General features: G+C 40.0%; 1 protein-coding gene across 3 annotated transcripts in view; it reads left to right on the forward strand.

The window, feature by feature from the left end:
• The window catches only part of ZNF277 (zinc finger protein 277), a 117,306-nt gene that overhangs the window by 587 nt on the left and 91,960 nt on the right, over positions 1-24,759 (forward strand). The gene's annotated exons all lie outside the window — the stretch shown is intronic.

Genomic DNA, 24,759 nt, shown 5'->3' on the forward strand with positions numbered 1-24,759 from the left:
TGCTGGCTGCAGTAGCCTCTGAAGGGAAAGTGTGTGTGGCTCTCACAGTTTACCCCCTCGCTCGTTGACTGCCCCGGGCGTTCTCCAGGATTGAACGTGGAGCCTGGGAGATCTTCCCACACTGGGTCCTTAGAACGAGAGGAAGGGAAGTGTTAATTTGCAGTCATGGTTCCAGAGAAAATCATCACAGCTACTTCGGCTTCACTTGACTTTTAAGTTGCAATGTAGAGAGCAAAAATCACACTTTGAAAGCTGCAGGGGGATTTTCTTTAGAATTCCTAGTCCCATTCTTTTACCTTTAGTCTGTCTATCCCCATCCCACTCTCTTCTTTTTTGATTTGATCATGTAACACAGCTAGTTGTCTTTTTCTAATGGACATGGTTTGGGGCTTAAATTTGGTTCTCCGTACTTGTTGGGGTTTTTAAAAATTTATTTCTTTGTTTTTGCTTTCATGGTTAAATTGACATTTTGTCTTAGCACAGAGATTTCTTCCCACTTCCTATCAGTGGAACCCCTAGCTTTGAAATTATTTCAGTACCTCTACCAAAGAAATCTTTGGCTAAGCTCCATACTTAAATATTGTGTTATATTCACACCCTAAACAGTTCATTTTGGGGTTGGCCATATAGTCAACTCTTATCTTGTAGTAACATGCTAAAGGTTTTCCATATTCTCAAAGTACCAGAGGGCCACCAGTTTAACATTTGAGGGTGAAATCTTTGGTGAATTTATCTCACAGATCAACTCATAAAAAAGAAAATTGGGTATGCCTTTCAAAAACATTATATAACTTTTAAATATCATTAGTTACTTTAAAATTATAAAACTTTTCATCATAAACAGTTCAAACCATTCAGAGATGTGTAAGGTAAAAAAAATGAAAGTTCCTGCACCACACACAGTCCCACTCCCAAAGTAACAACTCTTGGGGGTTTGGTGTTTGCTTTTTCTAATAAATTTTATATATGACACACATCTGTTTTGATTTTTTTTTAGTCAAAAGGGATCATTCTATGTAAGCTTAAAGATCTGCCACCGTCTTTCTCCCAATGTTCTACTATAGACAGCCTTCCCTATGAGTATATTTGTTAATTCTATTTAAGGACTGTGCCCATAGTATTCCGTAATATGGACGTCCCATACTTTAACCATTCCTCTGTTAATGAACATATAGTGTAGCTTTAGTTTTTCAGTGATGTAGTGAACAGCTTTATATACATATCCTTGTCCACGGGGTGTGTATTTCTTGAGGAATTTGGTCAAAGGTGACACATGTTTAAAATTGTGATGTCACATTTTCCTCTTAACGGGTGTGTGTAGACATTCCTACCAGTAATAATATGAGTGTCCTTTTCTCCATATCGTTACCAAGCTGGGATGACCAGTATTAATTCAGGATCAGTGTTTAGATGACCATTAGATTGACTTGAGTAACTGATAGAAAGCATAATTTTAGGTTGCAGTTTGTTTTCAACAGAAGTATTGAGCAGTGAATTTGCTGTATCTGTAACAAAAAAATTCCTCACCCTGGTTCAGAACTGCCCATCCGTGATTAGTGAGAATCAGTATTCTCAGTAATTTGTAGCAATCAATGGGAGAACTTAATGGCTGATTTTTATGTCATTCTTACAAGGTAAAGTTGTCATTAAAAATTCCCTTAGGGCCTCCCTGGTGGCGCAAGTGGTTGAGAGTCCGCCTGCCGATGCAGGGGATACGGGTTCGTGCCCCGGTCTGGGAGGATCCCATATGCCGCGGAGCGGCTGGGCCCGTGAGCCATGGCCGCTGAGCCTGCGCGTCCGGAGCCTGTGCTCCGCAACGGGGGAGGCCACAACAGTGAGAGGCCCGCATACCGCAAAAAGAAAAAAAAAAAAAAAAATTCCCTTAATACATATATACACTAATAAGTATAAAATGGATAACTAATAGGAACCTGCTATATTAAAAAATTAATTAAATTTAAAAATTAAAAAAAAATTCCCTTAATAACCTATGTATCATTCTGTGACTTTATCCACATTCTTTTCAAAGCCTGCAAAGTGTGATACAAATTATGGGTGGAAATAATGATGTTAAAAGTATGCATATTCATATTTTTTGTTAAGCAGCCACTTCAGCTGTCAAGTATGTCTTTCCCTGTAAAATCATTAATTTCTTGAAAACTGCCTCTTTTAAGAGGTTTCCCTCTAATTCTAATTAAAATGTCAATCTGTGTGTTTAATATTCTGGGACAGAAGGGACTAGGGAGTCTTTTTATAGAAATCTGTGCAATTCTACAAGATTTCTGCTAGAATGAGTCACTGGGCAGTATGCAGGCAGGTACGCCTTCCCTGAGGTCTGTGTGCCAGTCTTCCTGAGGCTCCATCTCTCAGGGAAGCCCTTGCTTTCCAAACATTTGAACGGTAACTAGGATTTCATATTGTCCCCTAAAATTAAGAACAGGTAACAGACTCAACATTTCTCACATTTGGGGATGTTACTGGGGAAATTTTTCTGACGGCAGTGATTTCGTCCGACAGTGTTAACCTGTGCTTCCATATTGTAGTACTCTGACAGAGTCAACTTTTTTCCCTACAAATGCATGTCCAGTAGATGATGATCATGGTAGTGCCTCTTTGGATTTATAAAGCTTTTCGTCTGGAGACCTTATTAATTCATTTGTGATGTCTCTAGAAGAAATGGGGATAGCAGGTGGCGTCAACTCCTCATTCTTGTATTTCCTATTTTGATAAATGGCATCAAGCCTTTTATAGAAACCGAGGAAGCACCCTTGATTCCTATCTTGCCCTCAGGTCCTGAATCTGATCAGCTACCACACCTTATTTTCCTGTGCCTGAAAGAATCTTTTGAATCTGTTCTTTCTCTCCATCTCTTCAAGTAGCCACTATTCTGTTTCTAACACTCACCGTTGCTGCTGAATTACCTGTGTCCCCACGCTCCAAACTGTACTCTTGGGGACCAAAACCGTGTCGTTTATTTTGTCTGCTTGACCCTGTTCTTGGCACCTCGTCAGTGTTTAATAAATGTTTGACCAGAACTGAATTCTAGCCTGGATGATTGCAAAACCTTCCTATTGATCTCACTGACTTTTTTTTTTTTCCTGGTGCATTGGGTCTTCTTTGCTGCGCGTGGGCTTTTCTCTAGTTGCGGCGACAGGGAGCCACTCTTCGTTGCGGTGCGTGGGCCTCTCATTGCGGTGGCTTCTCACTGCGGAGCAGGGTCTCTAGGCACGCAGGCCTCAGTAATTGAGGCTCACGGGCTCTAGAGCGCAGGCTCAGCAGCCATGGCGCAGGGGCTTAGTTGCTCTGCTGCATGTGGGATCCTCCCAGACCAGGGCTCCAACCTGTGGCAGGCGGACTCTTAACTTCTGCGCCACCAGGGAAGCCCTGATCTCACTGACTCTTTTGATTTCCCCTTTCTTAATCCACCTTCCAAAATTCAAATGTATTCATGGATCTTCACTTCAAATCTTCAGTGTAACTCTAACGTGTTGCATTTAGGTTCCAATCTACTTATCCAGCTTCATCTTCAGTCACCCTGCTTCCCCTCCCAAATCTCCATTATCACACTTACACCATATCACATTGTAGTTATTTGTGGGCAGTTTTGTCTACACCAGTAGACTGAACTTCTTGAGGGCGAGAGTTGTCTTATTTTAGTTTTGTACATCCAGTGCCTATCAGAACTGTGTGTAGTAAACACTCTATAACAATTTAATGGTTAGAATCTTTGAAATTTATCCAAAGTACTTAGAATGACTGCTATTTTAAACAGAGGAATTGAAATAGAATAAAAAACTGAGTAGATGTTGTGTGCTTGTGAAAGTTATGCATACCAATGTGTACTTGTGAAAGTTATGCATACCAACTGGAAAATTCAGAATGTCATCATGAAGTATCAACTTTGTCAGAGATAATCATAGTTAGCATTTAAGCATAGTTTTTCAGTCTTTTTCTAAGTGAAGTGTTAGTGTTTAGATAATGATTAAATAGTTAAGAGAATACTTCAGATCTGTCCTTTATAACTTTGAACCCATAACTGAGTAAACTGCTACAGAGACCTTGAAATCTGTCTTCCATCATCTGTGTGGCTCTTATCCAGTTTTCCACAGGTTGTCATCTTACTTCCAGCATTAAGGCTTAAGTCCAGCCTTGTGTATTTGGCATGACAGTGGAAAGAGGACTAGACCCTATGTTGGAAAAACTGTATTTAAATTTCAATTCTGATATTTAGTAGCTGTATAATGTAGATTTATTACATATCTGCTACATTTATGAAAATACAGCTATAATATCTACCTTGCAGAGTTACTGTGATTATTGCATTGAATTATACATTTAGGAAAGCCCAAATGTATTTCCTTTTATAAAGTTGGAACTCAGTAAATAACAGTTGCATTCAATATAAAGATATGCTTAATTGAACTGTAAAACTGCCTGCTCTGATTAACTTAGAAGCAATCTAAATTGCGGTGTAACCAAGGGGAAGCTTAGGAATGTGGTGGTGATAACTGCTTAGGCTGCCCTTGCATTCCTAGGGGTTGTCAGGGTGTCTGTTGGTGCTCTGTACTGGTATTGCAACTATGTGCTCTGAAGGCCTTTTATATTATCTTCTATACCCTTTCTCAGCCCTGCCAAGCACTGCCCCCTCATACCCAGCTCCCAGCTCTTTACACATACACCCACATTCAGAGTCAGCAAGAAGCTTAGATAATCTTACATACTCAGATGGCCTTGCAAGGTACAGGCCAGAGGGTGTCAAGGAAGAAAAATAATTATAGATACTAGGTTTGGTGTAAGGTTCTGAAGGGACCTACTTCAGAACATCCTTTTGTTTTCCTTTAAAACATACATGGGACCCAGCTTGCAGGATATTGAGAAGATATTATAAAAGAGGTATTATAACAATGATGATACTGATGGTAGCTAACATTTGTAGAGCAGTACCTGTGCCAAGTACTGTTTCAAATACTTTTAGAGATCATTTTGTCTCACAACATCCCTGAGATAGATACTCATATTATCCCCTTTTTATTTAATACAAATGAGAATACTGGCGCAAAGAGCAACTTGCGCAAGGCCACACAGTAACTGAAAGAGAACTTTTAACCCAATTACGACTATAAAGATGTCTCATAGTAACTAAATTCCATTGGATGAGGTCTGAAACATACTTTTCCTTAAACATAACTTTGTTCTAAAGTTGATGTTACTATAGAAAGACAATATGGTATGAGAAAAGAGGTCAGGACAACTTAGGATCAAATCCTGGTTACTCACCAGCCACAGGCAAGTTAAGCAACCTCTGAACCTAAGTTTCTCATCTGTGAAATGGGTAATAATCACATCTGTCTTGCTGGAATGTTGAATTGAGTAGTGAGATTATAATTATAGTACCTAGTCTTCAATAAATGGTGACTTTTACTTCAGTCATAGGTTTAGGGACATCTTTGGCATGTGTGCCAGAGGTGATACAGGTGATGGTTTTGAGTGCTACAATCTTAACGTGTCTTTTCCATTTTAAGACCAGGTTTCTGTTACGGGATTTGGTGGGTACTTATAGTATCAGACACTGAGTTTACATACACTTCTAATTGTATTGACATAGATCTTGCGTTCATGCAGAAGAATAGCACTGTCCTCCACAGCACATTCTCATACACGTCCCATCTTGAAAAACTGAAGATGATATTGACCAGATTGATGTAATAAAAATCATACTTTCTTCTAAATGTAAATCCATGAGTATATAGAAATAAGAAGTACACCTGGGCTTCCCTGGTGGCGTGGTGGTTGAGGGTCCGCCTGCCGGTGCAGGGGACACGGGTTTGTGCCCCGGTCCGGGAGGATCCCACATGCCGTGAAGCGGCTGGGCCCGTGAGCCATGGCCACTGGGCCTGCGCGTCCGGAGCCTGTGCTCCGCTACGGGAGAGGCCACAGCAGTGAGAGGCCCGTGTACAGCAAAAAAAAAAAAAAAAAAAGTACACCTAAACTGCCCTTCCAGTGATTGAACTTTTAAATACTTCTATTACTTGTTCATGGAAAACTTTACCATAGAGTTAGGATTCCGTTTTGCTGTGATTTATTTAATAAACTTATGAGACTGAATGGATTGGCATTTCACTGACAGTTCCTTGTAGAACTGCCATCTCCTGCTGAAATAAGTGTGTTCTACTAACTTCATTGACCCAAAGGTGAGCAGGACAGTGAGTGGTGATGGATTTGACTGATCAGTCTTCTGCCTTTCTTTACATCTCAACCAATGGTCTTTGTGACCAGTGTCGTTATTTGTAAGATAGCCAACTGGGACTGGGTGCTGTCTTTAGCTCTAGGCATCAAGTAGTTTCTGGAATTAAACAGGACTTAAACCTTTGCTCGATTGTGGGGATGGAGGGAGGTTGGGAGGGGTGTTCAGCAATAAGTGGTAGAATATTTTAAGTGACATAAGCTTATGTGGGATACTTTGGGGCTTTCTTTATGTGTAATATATTTAAATTCATCAATACATTGAGTAAAAATGTATGAAAGAAAAACCTGGATTAAGAGTCAGAAACCTGGGGCTTCCCTGGTGGCACAGTGGTTGAGAGTCTGCCTGCCGATGCAGGGGACGCGGGTTCGTGCCCCGGTCCGGGAAGATCCCGCATGCCGCGGAGCGGCTGGGCCCGTGAGCCATGGCTGCTGAGCCTGCGCGTCCGGAGCCTGCGCTCTGCAATGGGAGAGGCCACAACAGTGAGAGGCCCGCGTACCGCAAAAAAAAAAAAAAAAAAAAAAAAAAAAAGAGTCAGAAATCTGGGTTCTTAGCCTGATGCTTTGTGGCAGTGTAAATTTCGGGAAAATCCTTTAACCCCGCTGAGCCTCGGTCTCACAAAAATGCTGCAGGTAAGTACCTTGCTGATATTACTGGGAGGTTGAGTGAGACACTGTATATGAAAGCACTCTAAATTTTGATACACTATGAAAATGTAGGGATGAATGATGCTGATGAAGGTCTGTCACAAGAGGCAGTGGTGAGTCTTTGGAATTGGACAAACTGGATTCCAAAGTAGCTGTCGGTTAAAACCTGTGTAACCTTGAGTGAGTCAGGTGACCTCACTATTATTATCATCACAACTGCTGCTACTACTACAATAATCTGGAGATATGACTTTAAAATGATTGCATACTAATTAACATTAGAGTTTGAATCAAGACATATCCCTGATTTTATAATATACCCTTTGAGGACAGGGACTGTCACATATAGCTTTGGATCACCTCATCTTCTGGGACAGTGCCATGCTGTGTTGGCATTTGGTGTTGGTTGAGTGGTGACTGTGGATGGGCTCCGTGTTGGGTGCTGTATGGGGCACAAATGAAGAAGAACCCCTGGCCTTATCCTTGGGGACTTTTCAGTGTAATTGGTGAGGCTCCATATTCATATTTTACCAGAGCTAATCGGAGAGTCCTTTCTGTTTCCATATTACACTCTGGGAAGAACTGGATACATTTGAATCTGCAATTTGTATTCATTGACTGAGGAGCTGAGCAGTGTAAAGCTTTTAAATGTGGTTATTTTTAAAAGAAAGGAAATGCATGCTCATCTCCTGGTTTCCCTAACACTGTCCTTATTTTGTGTTTTTTCTAAACTGAAAGATGATTACAGAGTAATTACAAGTAATTACAGAGGCCCTGCCTTTAACAATTTTTTTTTTAGTGTTTTTATTCAAAAACTTAAGATTTGTTTCTTAAGAGAAAGACTTCGGAATTGTAATTGTGGTTATTGATTTAACACAATCTTTCTGTTATGTAACAGGCTGCTATTCACCAGTAATAGCCAATTAGAAAGGAAAATATCTTGTACCACAAATCGTAATTACCATTTTAAAGCAGTTAATAGCAGGAACTGTTGCTGAACTGTAACGTAACATCAATCAGGCTGTCTTTGCTAAAGCACCATACAACTAATTTCCACAAATGGAGGAGGGGAGAGGAAGTTCAGTGAAAAAGAGTCTGAAAGCTTATTGGACTTGCTTACAAACTAGTTGATGGATGGCTTTTGAAAGCTTTATAAATATGCACCCACATGAAGGAAAGTAATGCTGATAATCTACAGGGACTTTGAGTTATTTTTCCAACATCAATGATCATAGACTATATTGTTTAGTGGAAAGCCCACTGGACAAGGAGTTAAAAGACCTGGGTTTTAATCCCACTTCTGCTTCTGACTGGCTGTGTGATTTTAGAGAAGTTATTTGCACTTGTATTTAAGATTTCCTGGTTTGTAAATGAGAGAATTCTCTATATTAGCATCCTTTCAACTGATCTTCCAACCATCAATAAAAGAAAGAGAAGGTAGGCTTACAGCTAGGGAGCCCAATTATACATATCCTAGAGTCTGTGTAGAAAGAAAGAATATATATCTGGATTTTTCCCTTAAGAATTAGTTACACATTATGGGCCTCCCTGGTGGCGCAGTGGTTGAGAGTCCGCCTGCCGATGCAGGGGACACGGGTTCGTGCCCCGATCCCGGAGGATCCCACATGCCGCGGAGCGGCTGGGCCCGCGAGCCATGGCCGCGGGGCCTGTGTGTCCGGAGCCTGTGCTCCGCAACGGGAGAGGCCACAGCAGTGAGAGGCCCGCGTACAGCAAAAAAAAAAAAAAAAAAAAAAAGAATTAGTTACACATTAGTTGCACATGTGAATGTCACTAATCAGGTGTATCGAGTTAGAAAATTGGTGGAGAACCACTGGCAGTAGATAACTTCTAGGGTCTCTTAATCCAAAAGATTATAGATAGATCATTATGATGCATCCCATCTTCCCCATCTCCTCTCCTTTCCATGTTTTAATAAACAATGCAAATCTGAAAGAGCTTTGATAGAACTGAGAATTAGTTCATTCAGAAAATTTTATTAAGCATCTGCTGTGTGCAAGCTTCTATATTTTAGATGCTATAGAATACAAAGATGAAAATAAGATAGGTCTTGCCATGCAGGATCTTATGGCCTAATAGGAAGATAATAAGTGCATAAATAACTGTATTACAAAGTAGAAAGTGTTAAGGACCATCAGAGTGATCAAGATGGAGTTGAGCAAGAGAGATTGTGTGCAACAGGTGGTACTAGGTCTTGAAGTTGAATAGGATTTGGACATGCAGAAATAAGGAAAAGCGTTATAGACCTAGGCAAAGGGAGGGAACAACAGAAAAACTAAGGGCATCTACAGCAGGTAACAAGTCAAATTCATTTTGCCTGGATAAAGTGTTAGGTAAATGGAAGCAATAAAAAGAAGTTTGGACAGTTTGAAGCTAGATCATATAGCCTCAGACGTTAGGCCCTGACTCTGCAGACTTGAGGAAAGGGAATGACAAGATCAATGTTTAATCAGATAACAATGTCCTGAAGAGGGAAAGTTGAGTCAGGAGGCAGGGGTATTTGCCAAAGAAAAAGATAACGAAGACTCATACTAGACTTTAATAATATGCCCTTGTTAATGAAGTCAGGTGATTAATCAGTCTTGTAAGGAAATTCCTGAGATTAGAGAAATATGCCAGGACAGAACATGTTGTATATAAAGATTCTTTCCTTGATAGGTTGGGGTCTGCTTGGGCTCTGTACATAAGGAAGGCCCAGGGAGTACAGGCAGAGAACACCATATAGATGACAAAACAGGCATCAGAGTACAGACAGGTGGAGAGATCTGGGAGCAGGTAGTATTAAAGAAAACCAGAGCTGGACAGTAGTTAAAGTGGTAAAGAACAGAGTTTAGTCATCAACAATTGCAATAGAAGGGAGGAGATCTCTGTATAGAATTGGGCTCAATTCCAGATTCAAGGAAAGGTGGAGATTTTTAGACAAGGAGCAGGTTGGGGAGGTTGGGTGATGGAAAATTACTAATAGGAAACATCAGGGGGATTCTGGTGTAAGGGAGCAAAGGGTTCATGTGCCTGTGGTGCAGAAAGCCAAACTGACAGTGGGAGTTTGCAACGAAGTCAGGATTTATTGCAGGGCACCAAGCAAGGGAGTGGGAGACAAGCCTCAATCCACTCCAATTTGGTCTTTGAGTTAGGATTTAAGCTGGGGGTAATCATCATCTTGTGACATTTCTTTTTTTTTTTTTTTTTTTTTTTTTGCGGTACGCGGGCCTCTCACTGTTCTGGCCTCTCACGTTGCGGAGCACAGGCTCCGGACGCGCAGGCTCAGCGGCCACGGCTCACGGGCCCAGCCGCTCCGCGACATGTGGGATCTTCCCAGACCGGGGCACGAACCCGTGTCCCCTGCATCGGCAGGCGGACTCTCAACCACTGCGCCACCAGGGAAGCCCTCTGTGACATTTCTTAATCGTTATTTTGGGAGTTAGGATGTCTCTGGTTTACAGTTCTCTGGCCATGTGGTCCATGGCTTGGGGGTCTATTAGCTCATGCCCTGGAGAAATAACCTGAGTTTGTACATTAATGATGATATCAACGACATTAGTTTTAGTCATCTGATTCTGGTTGATTAGTGTTCAGTTAGCACAGGATTGAGGTCAGAGGGGGACAAGAAAGGGAATAAAGTTTCAGATAGAGAGGTTAATCATAAACTCAGCAGGGCAACTCCATTTTAGGGGGACACGGTTTCACTGTATAAATAGGCTCAACAAAGTTCTTGCTGCAGGCCGGCCCGAGTAATATCACCTGGAGGATAGTAGAGGCAGAAGAGCCCCATCAGAGATGGAGGGTGGGGGATTCTCTCCAAACTGATTTAGCAGGATTCTTGCTAAAACCTGGCTATGCAGGTCTAGCATGGCCTGATCCAGAAAAGGGTTCAGAGGATCGTGACTAAAGTTTGGTCAAGGAGAGCACCTTTGTCATTAGCAGGAACACAACCACAGTAAACTGGACTTTAGAGACAGGATTCAAGTCAGTTCAAAAGCCTTAGAGAAACAAGTTTAGAGGAACATGGATTCTGGGTGAGACATGGATTCTGGTTTATGGTATCAGGGCAGCAGGTTGAAGACTCATTTACTAGAAAAGGTATACAAGTTGAGGCTTGTTTCCAAGAAATTAGTCACATGCCCAGTGACTAGCATCCCAGTCCCAGATGGAGGTGAAGCCAAGAAGACTGGGTTGGTATAGAGCCACTGGCTTGAGGTGGTCCCCTGCTGGAGCAGAGCCAAACTGCTGGTGAGCTTAGAGATCCCTGCGGATGCTGATTGGCAGTGTTAGCAGGGGCCTAGCTGCAGGCAACTCATTACAGTTGCCCATATGGCCACTGAACTCCTAACCCTGTGCTCATTAATCCCGAATAATCAGCCAGTTGTAATATAATTCTCAAGTATAGGGTGATAATACCCTTTCTTTTTCATGACCCCTAGACTACATGGGTATTTGATACCACAGAGAAAGATTCCTGTTCTTGATCTTTTTCCTTTTGAAACATCTTAGAGTTATTGACAAAACAGATTAAAGTATGTTAACTATTTCCCCCATTTATAAGGTGTGTTTAAGTATCAGCTGTTATAGTTGTTTCCATAAATAGAGCACAGTCCTGTTTTCCTTTCATTACATGAGTCCCAGAGTATATCCAACCATATAGATTTACATGTTCTTAGAGTCTAAATGAATTTAAAATGAATAAAACCTTTAAGTAATGGACTGAAAACAGATTCATTTCTTTGATATCATACTTTCGAGATACATTCATAGAAAATTGTGTTCTTGTTTTTGTTCATCTATGTGATGGAAGTAGGTAGGGCTAATGTAAATTTAATATCTATTTATGTTTTTAGGGACAATATTTCAGGACTCCATAGAATTCTACGACAGAAAAAGTATTAATACTGTTTTACACAAAGAAATTTTCATGTGCAAATACTGAGGTAAATAAAGCTACGTAGCATTCTTACTTCAGGACTTTTTAGTATGCAAATTTTTGTGACCATCCAAGAGTTAAATATTACATTGCAGTTTCCCAAATATTTAACTACACTACCTTTTTCTCAAATAACACCTATTAACATTTAATGGGATGCTAGTGTTCTGTGGAATTTGATTTGGCAAATGCTAATCAGGGTCATCTTCCCTTAAACAGATCATATTTATTAAGAACTTCGACACACCCAACAGTTCCATCTGTAAACATCTTCAAGAAGAGATCATTCACCCTGTATCTATAATAATAACCATTGTCATTCATTTTATAGCTTTCCTGTTTTACTTCCAGCCCTTAGTGGGGAAAGAATAAATGTAGAGTATTAAGCCCAAGGTAAACACAACAAACATAGCTATTTGTTTTGTCTCAGAGAGATGTGACTTCCTCTAAGTAGCATTTTTCCCCCTTTCAAAAGCTAGAATTTTTTTGATAATGTTCAAGATAGCATTGAAATAAATATTTGTATAAATAAAACCTACCACTTTAGCACAGTATGAGGACTCTTCAAATTGTTGTCTTTTGTTTATTTCGGTGTCCCTTCCTTAGTACATTAGAATTAAGATTTGAATATTGAACAATAAAAAAAGAAAATTGTTCCCAAGTAACCGATTTCTGATCTACTGTTCCAGAGCACTCAAGCCTGTGCTTCTTTTTAAGCCAGGTAACCATAGCTATTTAATGCATTATTTAAGGTTATAAAATTTTAATTCACATTCTTCTATCAGCTTTCTTTGACTTCAAGAATGTAGGTTAGTTGCAATTTTTTTCTAATTGCCTGTGTTTGGCATCATTTTCAGAAATGTCAGTTTCTGAATTACTGTTTATTAATGAAATGATGAATCCAGGCATCTCTTTGATGTAAAATCCACAACTAGTGTGATATAGAGGAATTTTTTAGTGAAGGTTTTTTTTTAAACAGCTTAGAAATGATTCATGGGACCATTGTTATTCACGTCTAGTTAGCAGTATTCAGAGCCAACTGGCAAGTCTCCATTTCTTCAGGATTCTCACTGTTACATTAAATGTGGTTTCAAAGTAGACTGATTTAGGCAAGCAGCGTGTAAGTGAAATAACTGGATTGCTCTCTTCATCTTCTCACATTTTCTAAAAATTACGTTTGCTGATATCCTTTGTGACAATACATTAATGAATCAGATTCTGAATTCATCTTACTTATAGATAGTTATCAAAAATTATTGTTATTAATATTAGCTGACCATTGGACCCTGCTGTGAAGTGTACACATACTTGTGGAAACTCATACACATTTTCATATACTTATGGGCAACATTTTTTAATGTTATATCCTTCATAAGTTATACTTCATAAATATTATAATCTTCATAAATATATAACCTCCTCCCTTTCTCTTTCTGGGTTAGTTATACTCGTATTTCAAATCTTAGCTTAAATGTCACTTTATGTGAAGCTATTCTTGAAACATAGTGTGAATTAGCTACACACTTCTTTGTAGCTTAATCATATTATACTATATAATTATCTAGGAGAATCTCATTACCTGCTTTGTAGAGAGAGAAATTTTAATTCTAATAGTTCCATTGATATATACTATGATACTTTTCAAGGGCTACCTGTAACAAATTACACAAACCAGGTGGCTTAAAGCAGCAGAAGTTTGTTCTCTCACAGTTCTTAAGGCCAGAAGACGGAAATCAAGGAGTCAGCAGGGCCACTCTCCCTCTTCTCTAGAGTAGAATCCCTTTCCTTGCCTCTTCCAGCTTCTGGTGGCACCAGGCATTCCTTGACTTGTGGCAGCATAACTCTACCTCCGTCTTCAACTTGTCTGAGAGGTTAGGTAGGCTTCACGAGGAGGTGAGACCTAAGCACTGGTCTTTGCCAGGTGGGGTAGGTCTTCTTGATAGAGGACGCTGCATGAGGAAGGGCTTGGAGAACCTCTAGACCTGCATACTATCAAAGTCTGAAATGATGTGGTAGAGTAGGAGACAAGGCTAAAAAGGGCACACAGGCTGTGTTAAAAAGGAGCCTGTGGGCCATGCAGAAGAACTTGGGTTATGGCCTACATAACAGGGAGTGTTTTAGGCGGGTGAGAAACATGAATCAGATTTGCTGGATAGGAACAGCCTTGTGGCAGTTATAATGTGAAGATGAATACAGACTTCAGAGGCTCTTGTGAGAAAAGCACATTCCTTATGTAGTCCAAACTGGGTGCCAAGCTAAATAAGTCTCTCTAAAATGTGTAAACCATGATGTAACCTTCCAGCTCAGAAACCAGCTATAATTTCTCTGTGCCTATAGGAAAAATCCCAAAATGAAAGGAAAGCTTTATTCAGGACTCCTCATTGCCTGACCCCACTAATTTAATCTGCTGCTTCTCAACCACAGAGATGGCTGTGAGTTTTCTTTTACTGCCTTGTTTGTGACCACACCTCAGGTGTGAGTCCCACACTAGAAGAATAATCTAAGGGGCACAGATGGAAGAGTAAAGCCTGTTCGTTGCGTGCTCACTTGACTTTGTCATGTGGAAATCTGCACTTTTAAATTTTATTTTCTAGATGAAAGTGAATTTTTAAAGTTTTTAATGTTTTTCTTTATTATTTCCAAGAAATTTTTGTTCTCTAAGAAAAGTTGGTATTTTTTCCATAATTAAAAATGGCTATATACCCCTGCAATTCTGAATTTTTGTTTTGATCCATGGCAAGTTTTACCAGATACTCCTAATTAAGCTCCAGATTTTATACAAACTTCTAAGAATTTTCAAACAAGATCTTACATCATTTGGGAGAGAGGGTGATTGTGTATCTTTAAAATTGTGTGCATGCACGTGTATATGTAAAAAAAAGAAGTTGATTTGTTGTAAACATTTTAAAATGTTGATGTGTTAATTGGAGTGAAGTTTAGTCTGATTAACCAGAAAGGGGAAACGCTGCTTTATTGCTGTAATTTTTCTCTTATTGAAAACTTTTTACATATCTACTGCAAATCCTTAATTCTGATTTAGCACAACTGATAAATCCAAGGTCATCCTTTCAGAGGCATTTAATCCTCCACTGTAGTACTTGTTTTTAATGATAAACTGCATTTTTGTGAGTAGCCCAGTTACTTATGAAGACTGATGAAAGCCATCTGGTCCTAATGATGGATTGCAGCTTCTCAGATTGCTTTTTTTGTGTGCTTCCATCTCCATGTTCCCCTATTTTTCCATTTTGATAATTTATTGTCGTAACAGGTTACTTCATCGCCAATAAGTGTTCTTTACTGTTTTTCTTTAAATTTTCTTTAACATGAATGATATCTTTCATTTCTGAAAATAATCAAACATCAGCATGGTACTGTTTTATATCATGTATTAGGATCAAGTCACCCATAGGACTTACTAATTAAAGGAATCTTTCAGTTGATCATTATACAGCTTATCTTATATATTCCTTCCTAATATCAAGTGTATTTGCTGGAAATCAGTAATTTGGGGGAGGGGAGTCTAATCTACTATTTCAGAAACACAGACAAGATAGTAGTTTCCACTTCATTAGGAAAGAAGATTGGTATCAATTTAAAATAGTCTGCTGTTTTCTCCAGTTAGTTCCCTTGGTAAAAACAGAGTAGTATCCAGGGACTGCCACTCACTTCTGCCGAAAAAAAGGGTTTTATTCCCCCTTAACTACAGTGATTTCAAAGCCTTTGTCCTATAAGTGTCATATATTAAAGACTGGACAGATGATTTTAAAAGTGAATAATGAGATCTGGGGAATTAAGATAGAGATTGGGAGTCAATATAATTGGAATTAAAGTCTCAGGGGAAGACAACATGAATTGCAGGAAAAAGGAACAATGTATCAACGAGACAATAGAAGAAACCTTGTGAAATCAAGATGTGTTCATTTGGAGAATTAGAACGACATAGTCTGGAATAGTTTGTAGATTAGCACTTAAATTCATGTAGGGTAATGCTCTGAATTTTCAAGTGTTCCTCTGTAGTACCTGTTTTAAGTTGATTTGCCTTCTTTGAATTAATTTGAAAACCAGATTACAAATGAAATACTGAGAATTGAGGCCACTTCTCTGAAGTTACTAGAAGTGTAGACGTGTGTATGTGAACAAACAATAGCACAACTACTAGTTGATAATGTAAGTGCTGCAAGCAATGGGCAAGAGTTGAAACTGCATGCTGTCTGGGATGTCCTCTCCTCAAGATCCCCTTAAGTCCTGAATCTGAGTAATAATTTAATAGCAGTTTTGTCGTTAGAGCAGTTCTGAATCAACTGTTGTATGCAGTGTCCAAAGCAAGAATCTAGTGATGCAGTTCTTACGCTGTCAACCTCACTACACTGCACTTTTGTCTGTAGTCACTGGAGTACCTTATAATCTTGAGAGTGATGGCTGGTGGTTCCAAAAGCCTACAGTTATTTGAATAGCCCACTTCCATTATCCCTGCATAGTTTGAGAAATTTTGTCATCTTCTGACCAGTCTAACCCTAACTCATATTCTCTCTGACTAGAGTATCTTTTCCCTGCCCTTCTACTTTACAACCCCTACTCATTCCTCAAGAGTCAGTTTAGATGACACCTTCACCTGTTCTGTGAAATGTTCTTGTTGACTCCTTGTCTGCACCCAAAAGTTAACCCAGTATTTTCTGGGTTTTTTAAAAATATTTATTTATTTTATTCATTTTTTTGGCCATGTCAAGTCTTAGTTGCGGCACACAGGATCTTCGTTGAGGTATGCGGGATCTTTCATTGCACTGCACAGTCTCTTCATTGCAGTGCTCAGTCTTCTCTCTAGTTGTGGCATGCAGGTTTTCTCTCTCTAGTTGTGGCGCATGGGCTTCGGGCGCGTGGGCTCTGTAGTTTGTGGCCCTCAGACTCTCTTGTTGATGCACATGAGCTCAATAGTTGTGGAGCACAGGCTTAGTTGCCCTGCAGCATGTGGGATCTTAGTTCCCTGACCAGGGATCAAACCCACATACCCTGCATTGGAAGGCAGATTCTTTACCCCTGGACCACCAGGGAAGTCCCACATTTTCTCTTCTTAATGTTTTGTTTCCATCATCAGTTTCTCGTTTCAGCTGCCATTTTGGGATTGTGACCTCAATACACTTTGCTCCCATATATTTTTTTTTTTTTTTTTTTTTTTTTTTTTGGCTGTGTTGGGTCTTCGTTTCTGTGCGAGGGCTTCCTCTAGTTGTGGCAAGCAGGGGCCACTCTTCATTGTGGTGTGCAGGCCTCTCACTATCGCGGCCTTTCTTGTTGCAGAGCATAGGCTCCAGACACGCAGGCTCAGTAGTTGTGGCTCACGGGCCTAGTTGCTCCGCGGCATGCGGGATCTTCCCAGACCAGGGCTCGAACCCGTGTCCCCTGCATTGGCAGGCAGATTCTCAACCACTGCACCACCAGGGTGCTCCTGTATTTTATGTTCAGATGCTCAGTCAGTGATGTCAGCATTACTCCTCAGTTGACACTTGACACTTGGATGGGATTAGACATCCGTCTGCTGTATATCCAGGGCTGAGGCACCCCTGGATTCATCTTCTTTCTCCTGCCTTTCATCTATTCGAAGCTACTGTCCTTGCAGAGCCAATACTACACTGACTGTCCTCCACAATTCTCCCCATATTTTCCAAGTCATATGGAAAGTCACAGTCCTCCAAGTCATATTTTCTGGAGCATGATTCCATGCTTGATCTCATTCTATCACTTCAACTACATTTAGAAGATAAGCAAGTTACTGAGCAAAAAGCACAAGTTACACAACTAGTTTTTAGCAAGCAGTGCTATCATTGGAACCCCTATATCTATTTACTCTTAGTGCATTATCATTATACCAAACCACAAATTCTCTCATGCTGTCGTTCTGTTTGTTTGTTTGTTTGTTTGTTTTGCAGTATGTGGGCCTCTCACTGTTGTGGCCTCTCCCGTTGCGGAGCACAGGCTCCGGATGCGCAGGCTCAACGGCGATGGCTCACGGGCCCAGCCGCTCCACGGCATGTGGAATCTTCCCAGACCGGGGCACAAACCCGTGTCCCCTGCATCAGCAGGCGGACTCTCAACCACTGCGCCACCAGCGAAGCCCTCATGCTATCGTTTTAAATATCTCTGCTTCGAATGAATTTTTAGGTAATTTTTGTGTATGGTATAAGGAAGTGGCCCAGCTCTATCCTTTTGCATATGGATATCCAGCTGTTCCAGCACCATTTGTTGAAAAGACTATTGTTTCCCCAACTGAATTGTCTTGGCAGCCTTGTCAAAAATCAATTGATCATAAATTGTGAGGATAAATTTCTGAACTCTCGGTTCTCTTCCATTGATCTATATTTATCTTTTCTTATTCCAGTACCACCCTGTCTTAATTACTGTAGCGTTTTAGAAAGTTTTGAAGTCCATTAAGTGTGAGATCCTCAACTTTGTTCTTCTTTTTTTTTTTTTTTTTTACTTACCTGCTGATTTTTTAGCATTCAAGAACATCAAAAGAAAGACAAATACCAGCAGTAACCCTTTGTTTTACCATAAAAATAATCTCTTGAAATCTCTTCTTAATTGACTGTTTTCAGGTACTATTCTTTGATTACACTAGACCCAGGTAGTAATCTGGGGCAGGTGGTATCTGAACCTTTCTGGGCTTTAGTTTTTTTCTGGTGGTTAGACATTGAGTCAGATACCCTTCCAGGCCCTTGGTAGCCTTTAAAAAACTCGGGCTCAGTAATTTCTATTTCCTTTCTTCTCTAGTGAACAGGTAAGTAAAGTATAGGCAAGAAAGAGGATTTCCTGGTGGGTCAGTATTAATGGAGTACCCATGTTGTACAATTCACAGTAAGTATTAGAATGAAAAGTTTAAATGGTTGTGAGTGCTATGGTAAATAGCTTAAGTTTTGTTGACCCTAAAAATTCTACAAATCCTTTCACTAACAATCATTCACCTTCCATGTTTGTAATTAATCTAATATTTTAAACTAGAACCCAAATAACACTTTTAGAAACATTTACACTGTAAAAGGGAGTCTCTCTGTGCAAGTAAGATATAGTTCCTGTGACAATGAATGCAGTATTAAACCTGATTATATATGATATTTATATTTCTTTGTCACCCATATTTCTCCTAACAGGCATTCTTCTAGGTTCTGTATTTATGTAACCTATTGAGGTTTGAAGTAGTGTTTTCTGTTGTAATTTTAGATCATTATATACTTCTCTTCATCAAGTTGGACCCTTTGACATTCTGGGTACCAGTGACTTCAACTTGCTTAGAATTAAAACAGAAAAATTGGGCTTCCCTGGTGGTGCAGTGGTTGAGAGTCCGCCTGCCAATGCAGGGGACACGGGTTCGTGCCCCGGTCCAGGAAGATCCCATGTGCCGCAGAGCGGCTGGGCCTGTGAGCCATGGCTGCTGAGCCTGCGTGTCCGGAGCCTGTGCTCCGCAATGGGAAAGGCCACAACAGTGAGAGGCCCACATACTGCCAAAAAAAAAAATAAAAAACAGAAAAATTACTATACATGCATTTTTATATACAGAAAAGATACACAGAGTAAAAAAAAGAATAAATACATTTTTTTTAACCAGATGGTTTTTAAATATATATATGTATATAGTTTTCTTTATTATATCTTTCTGGTAAGTTACGTGATGATATCTATCTTTATGAAGTCACTTAGTTGCCTAATTGTATTAATCTATCTAGATTAGAATTTATGGTCATGTGATTAGTTGATAAGCTTCTTAAAACATAAATCTACATTTTATATTATAATCCTGATATATGCATTAAACATAATTTTTATAATTTAATAGTTTAAAGCCTAATAATATGCAGTTATTTGTGTGATTAGAAAAAAATTTCAAAAGACAATTATGAACAATTTTCAAAAATGAAATGTAATGTGTTGTACACATTGCTAACCTAGGAAAAGAAGCACAAATCCTGTTATTTTATTTCACTTTGAATACCTGGTTACTGGCAAGGAAGAGGTCAAATTATATGTCTTTTGAACAATTATTTCTGTTTATAATGTCCAAAATAATTTTTTTTTTCTCATACATGCTCTTCTTAACTAACTTTCCATTCAGAAACTTACTCCTCTTCCTGGCTTTCTGATGACTTAGTAACTACTCTTCTCCCAGTTATTTTGGCTCATGGTTCTTCAAGTCCTCATTTCCTCTTTTCAGTTGTTCCTTCACCTCCACCCCAAGTCACTGACAGCAGTTAACCCATACATTGCTTTGGGATCCATGGGCTCTGAGGGCCGGTACAGCTGGGTGAATATGAGAGAGAATGCTAGCTGAAGCTCCAGCCACCCTTCTCTCTTCCTGGGGTTCTCACACAGGTTGAAAGCGGGAGAAGGAAGAGCAGGCAGAGGGAAGGAAGTGAAGAAGAACTTGGGCTCTGTGTGGTTGCGACCTCTTAGATCCTGTTCTGATGTCCTTTTCACGCCATTACAAGGGAGAGGCTCAGGTCCGCGATTGTGGGTTTATTAGTTTGCTGTGGCTGCCATAACACAGTACCACAGACTGGGTAGCTTAAACAAGAGAAATTTATTGTCTCAAAGGTTCTAGAGGCTGATACTGTGAAATCAAGGTGTCAGCAGAGTTGGTTCCTTCTGAGGGTTGTGAGGGAGAATCTGTTTCCTACCTCTCCTAGGTTCTGCTGGTTTGCTGGCAGTCTTTGGCATTTCTTGGCTTAGAAGTGCATCATCCTGATCTATGCCATCCACCTCAGATTGTATCCTCCCTGTGTGGTGTGGCTTTCTCTGTGTCCAGATTTCCCCTTTTTATAAGGATACCAGTGATGTTGGATTATGACCTCAAATGAACTCACTTTAACTTAATTCTGTAAAGACGCTGTTTCCAAATAAGGTCATATTCTGAGGTACAGTAGGGATTAGGACTTAAATGTATCTTTTTGGGAGGACACGATTCAACCCATAACTTTGGACATCTTATAATAGTCAGTGCCCGTAGCATCGAAAACTGAGACACTCACCTTCTTTCTTTGATAAGCAGTTACCACCATGGAAGGAGATTGAGGGCAAGTGTCATTAGAAAATTAGTGGCCCTTCTACTACATAACACCAGGAACTCTGCTCAGTGTTATGTGGCAGCCTAGATGGGAGGGGAGTCTGGGAGAGAATGGATACATGTGTATGTGTGGCTGAGTCGCTTTGCTGTGCCCCTGAAACTATCACAGCATTGTTAATTGGCTAGACTCCAATATAAAATAAAAAGTAAAAAAAAAAAGAAAGAAAAGAAAATTAGTGGACCTTGATTGTTTATGCATCATAGTTCGCCTATGGTTTAGAAGGATGTCTATAGTAGAATTTTAGACTTCACCCAATTTTAGCAAACAAAAATGCCAGTCTCCATTGAAGTTTCTCCACATTTTCTGTTTCAAATTTTAGAAGAAAATCAAACCGCTAAATTCTTAATTATATTTATACAACAAAGAACCAAGTTTTATCATACCTCAAATTTGATGTTGAATGCCTAGCAACGTAGACTTCAAATAAACCTCCTCTTGGAGGCTTCTCCTCTGTGAAGACTTCAAAGTCATATTCACCTCCTCCATGAGCATTCCTTGTCAAAGATACCTGCCTGTCCCCTCCCTTCACAAGACACCACTCATTAGACCATCTTGGGCTTTGCCTGGTTACAGCCCTGCTTTCCGCTCTGGAACTTTGTCAAGGAGAAAATCAATGTTTCTTTCATTGTTCTATCCCCAGTAACCAGCCCATTTCCTGAGACACTCTATTTAGGTGCTTCGGAAATACTCTAGTTCATTTGTTTCTCTGTGCACTCACTCTCCGACTTTACAAAGCCTGAAATGCTGAATATCTTTAGTGTCTTACTGGATCTCATGGTCAGGATCTTATTCATACTGTCACTGCACTTGAATACAATGGCCTAAACACATTTGAGGAGTGTGCTTCGTCACTACTTTTCAGGTAAGGAAACAGAAGCAGGGAAGGATCAAATGTTTTGTCTGAGATCCAAGGCTATCACTGGCAGAGAACATTGAAGGTCCCCAGATTCTAGGTTTGCTATTCTACCTTGGCAGACTTCAGGCATCAGGCAAAATTGGTTTTCTCCTGGAGACAGTATGGGCTTATATGTATAATGTACCCTTTTGCCAGAAAAGAGTTTTGGTTTTGTTTTTTTGTTTTGTTTTGTTTTGTTTTCTCTCAGTGACTCAAGAAAACCACAGCTGTACTCCTGTACTGGATGCAGGAACAATATTACCATGCTGTCCTGCTCTGTTCACTCACCCTTTTAAGGAAATGCTTAAAGAACAACAGGGCCCTATGGTGACAAAGGCACTTTATTCTCTGTTCAGTATTCCACTTGGCAGCCTTGTCCTTCTTTTCCTTAATTGCAATAAGCTAACCTCTTGCATCTCAAATGTAGTTGTAATCCAAAGGAAATAACCAAAGTGAATGTTTTATTAGTTGTATATTTCTTAATGAGCTAAGAAAAACATAAATAACAGGTCTTGGCAATGCAGCTAGTTTAGCAAAATGTAGTAGTTCATATTTTTGCATCAATGTACAAAAAGTTATGTAAACCCAAAAGGCATGAATAGGATTGGTAAGTTAACTATATGTCCCGAAATGGATCCAGTACCACAGACTGCTAATTTAGGTGGCCTGATTTGAGAGACATTGAGAAGCCTCCATTCCTCAAAAATCTTTCTTGTTTGATGCTATTAAAAAATCATATCTTTATCAATCCATTGCTTTGCGTTACACACCACCCCCTGTGAAGCACTGTTTTTAAAAATGTGAAATATTCACATATTGCCTCAGAGAGGCAATACATTGTGTCACTCACCTCAGTAGAGGTCACCTCAGTATGAATTTTACCAGATCATTTACAAGATGAATTTTTAAATGAGTCGGTCAACAAAACAGCATTTTGCTCATTGCTGAGCTGAGCACAATGGGGAAAAGAAAGATCAGCTTATTTTAAGGAGCTTCCAGTATAATTTATGAGACAAAACATATACACAGAAAACAAAAATGTAAAAATATTTTCTTGAGTGACAAATGGTTTGGTACATTAGAGAGCATTATTTCTCAAACTTTTTCTTTGAGCAGTGGACCTGTTTTCCAAATTATCTTACACAAAATCCCAATATATAAAACCTATGAAGGGCTTCCCTGGTGGCGCAGTGGTTGAGAGTCTGCCTGCTGATGCAGGGGACGCGGGTTCGTGCCCCGGTCCGGGAGGATCCCGCATGCCGCGGAGCGGCTGGGCCCGTGAGCCATGGCCGCTGAGCCTGCATGTCTGGAGCCTGTGCTCTGCAACGGGAGAGGCCACAGCAGTGAGAGGCCCGCGTACCAAAAAAAAAAAAAAAAAAAAAAACCTATGAAAATTGGGCTTCTTTGGTTCGAGAGGGTGAGGGCAAGCCAAGGGAGACGTCTGCTCCAGTTGTCCCTTCATCCCTGATGAGACTCCTTGGGATCTAAGGCATCTGGGATGACAGTTAAGAATCATTAAATTTAGCACATAAACATGGGGTAAGTTGACAGAAGGGAAAATCCACTCTGGGTCTGAACAAGAGAGGAAAATCCCAAGTAGGAATTCGTCCTCGAGTTCGTGTAAAAAAAGTCATAGGGATAGTGAGAAAAAAGTTGGGTAAGGAAGGTAGGTAGACATTAGCTCAAGCCAGAAAAGCAGGCAGAAAAGTTGAGATTTGTTGAGACAGAAAATAGGGAGACACTGGGGTTTTAATCTTAGGAACTGATGTGGTGAAAGCAGACTTGAAGAAGGAAGACTGGTAGCAGGTGCAAGATGGTTTAGAAAGAGAATTAATTCTTATTCTCAAGTTATTCCTTCCTCTCTGGCTTTTCTCAGTTTCATCATCTGAGAAACTGAGAGGAGGCCATCCACCTATCCTTCCCCCTTTCTCAGTCCCCAGAGCTGTGTGTTGTACCTGCCTGAGCCTTCTATCTCTCATTCTGTGCAAAGCTGAACCCATTTGAACAAAATGCACATCCTTTCCACACAGCCCCTGGCTTCAGGGTCATCATGACTAACTTATGCCTAATAAACCCCATGATGCCACTTTCCTTTTCCTTTTTTTTTTAAGATTTTGTTTTTATTTCCCTCCCTGAATTGCAAAGGGATTATGCATCTTCTGAATTTGGAAAGATTTATATGTGGATCTTTATAGATCTGCTTATTAAAGGAGTATTTATACCTTAAGTTACATAAATGCCAGAAAATTAGCGATATGACTTGACTTTTATTTTCTCAGAAATGTTAAGTTCTTTTTTTTTTTTTAATTCATCAATTCCCTCTTTTCATTTTCTTGTGTACTGATGATTCCTCTCCAGTTGGTCCCCATAGCAACACTGGATAATGCTAATGAAACTGCAACTTCTTAAGCTCTCCCACAGAGCATCTCTGTTAAAACAGCCATGAAACACAGTTGCTTTATTTTCTTTGCTTAAAAGAAATCGATATTTTGGGATCTTTCCCATGATGGAGGCTTAACTTCCCAAACTCTCTGGCTAGAATTGGAGCCTCTAATTTAGAGAAGATTTTTCGAAGGTGATAAACCACGATTAGAATACCACTTCCTCCCCTTCATTCATGCCCCATGTTGGTGTACAGTATGAAAGTGGTTCTCAAAATGTGATTCCACAGCAGCATCAGCAGCATCTGGGCATTTGTTAGAAATGCAGATTCATGTGCCACACCCCAGGCCTTTTGAATCAGCTACTCAGGCTGGAGCCCAGTGCTCTGTTTTAACAGGTCCTCCAGGTGATTTGGATGCACACTGAAGTTTGAGTACCACTGGTGTAGACGATAGAACTGTAGTAGGCAACGACATCACATCCAGTTTGATGGATTTTGCTAACACGGTTAGAAATTATTTTACTGTTTGTTTTTTATATCACCTAGA

Source organism: Mesoplodon densirostris, chromosome 9 (assembly GCF_025265405.1).
Source record: "Mesoplodon densirostris isolate mMesDen1 chromosome 9, mMesDen1 primary haplotype, whole genome shotgun sequence".
Lineage (NCBI taxonomy): Eukaryota > Metazoa > Chordata > Mammalia > Artiodactyla > Ziphiidae > Mesoplodon > Mesoplodon densirostris.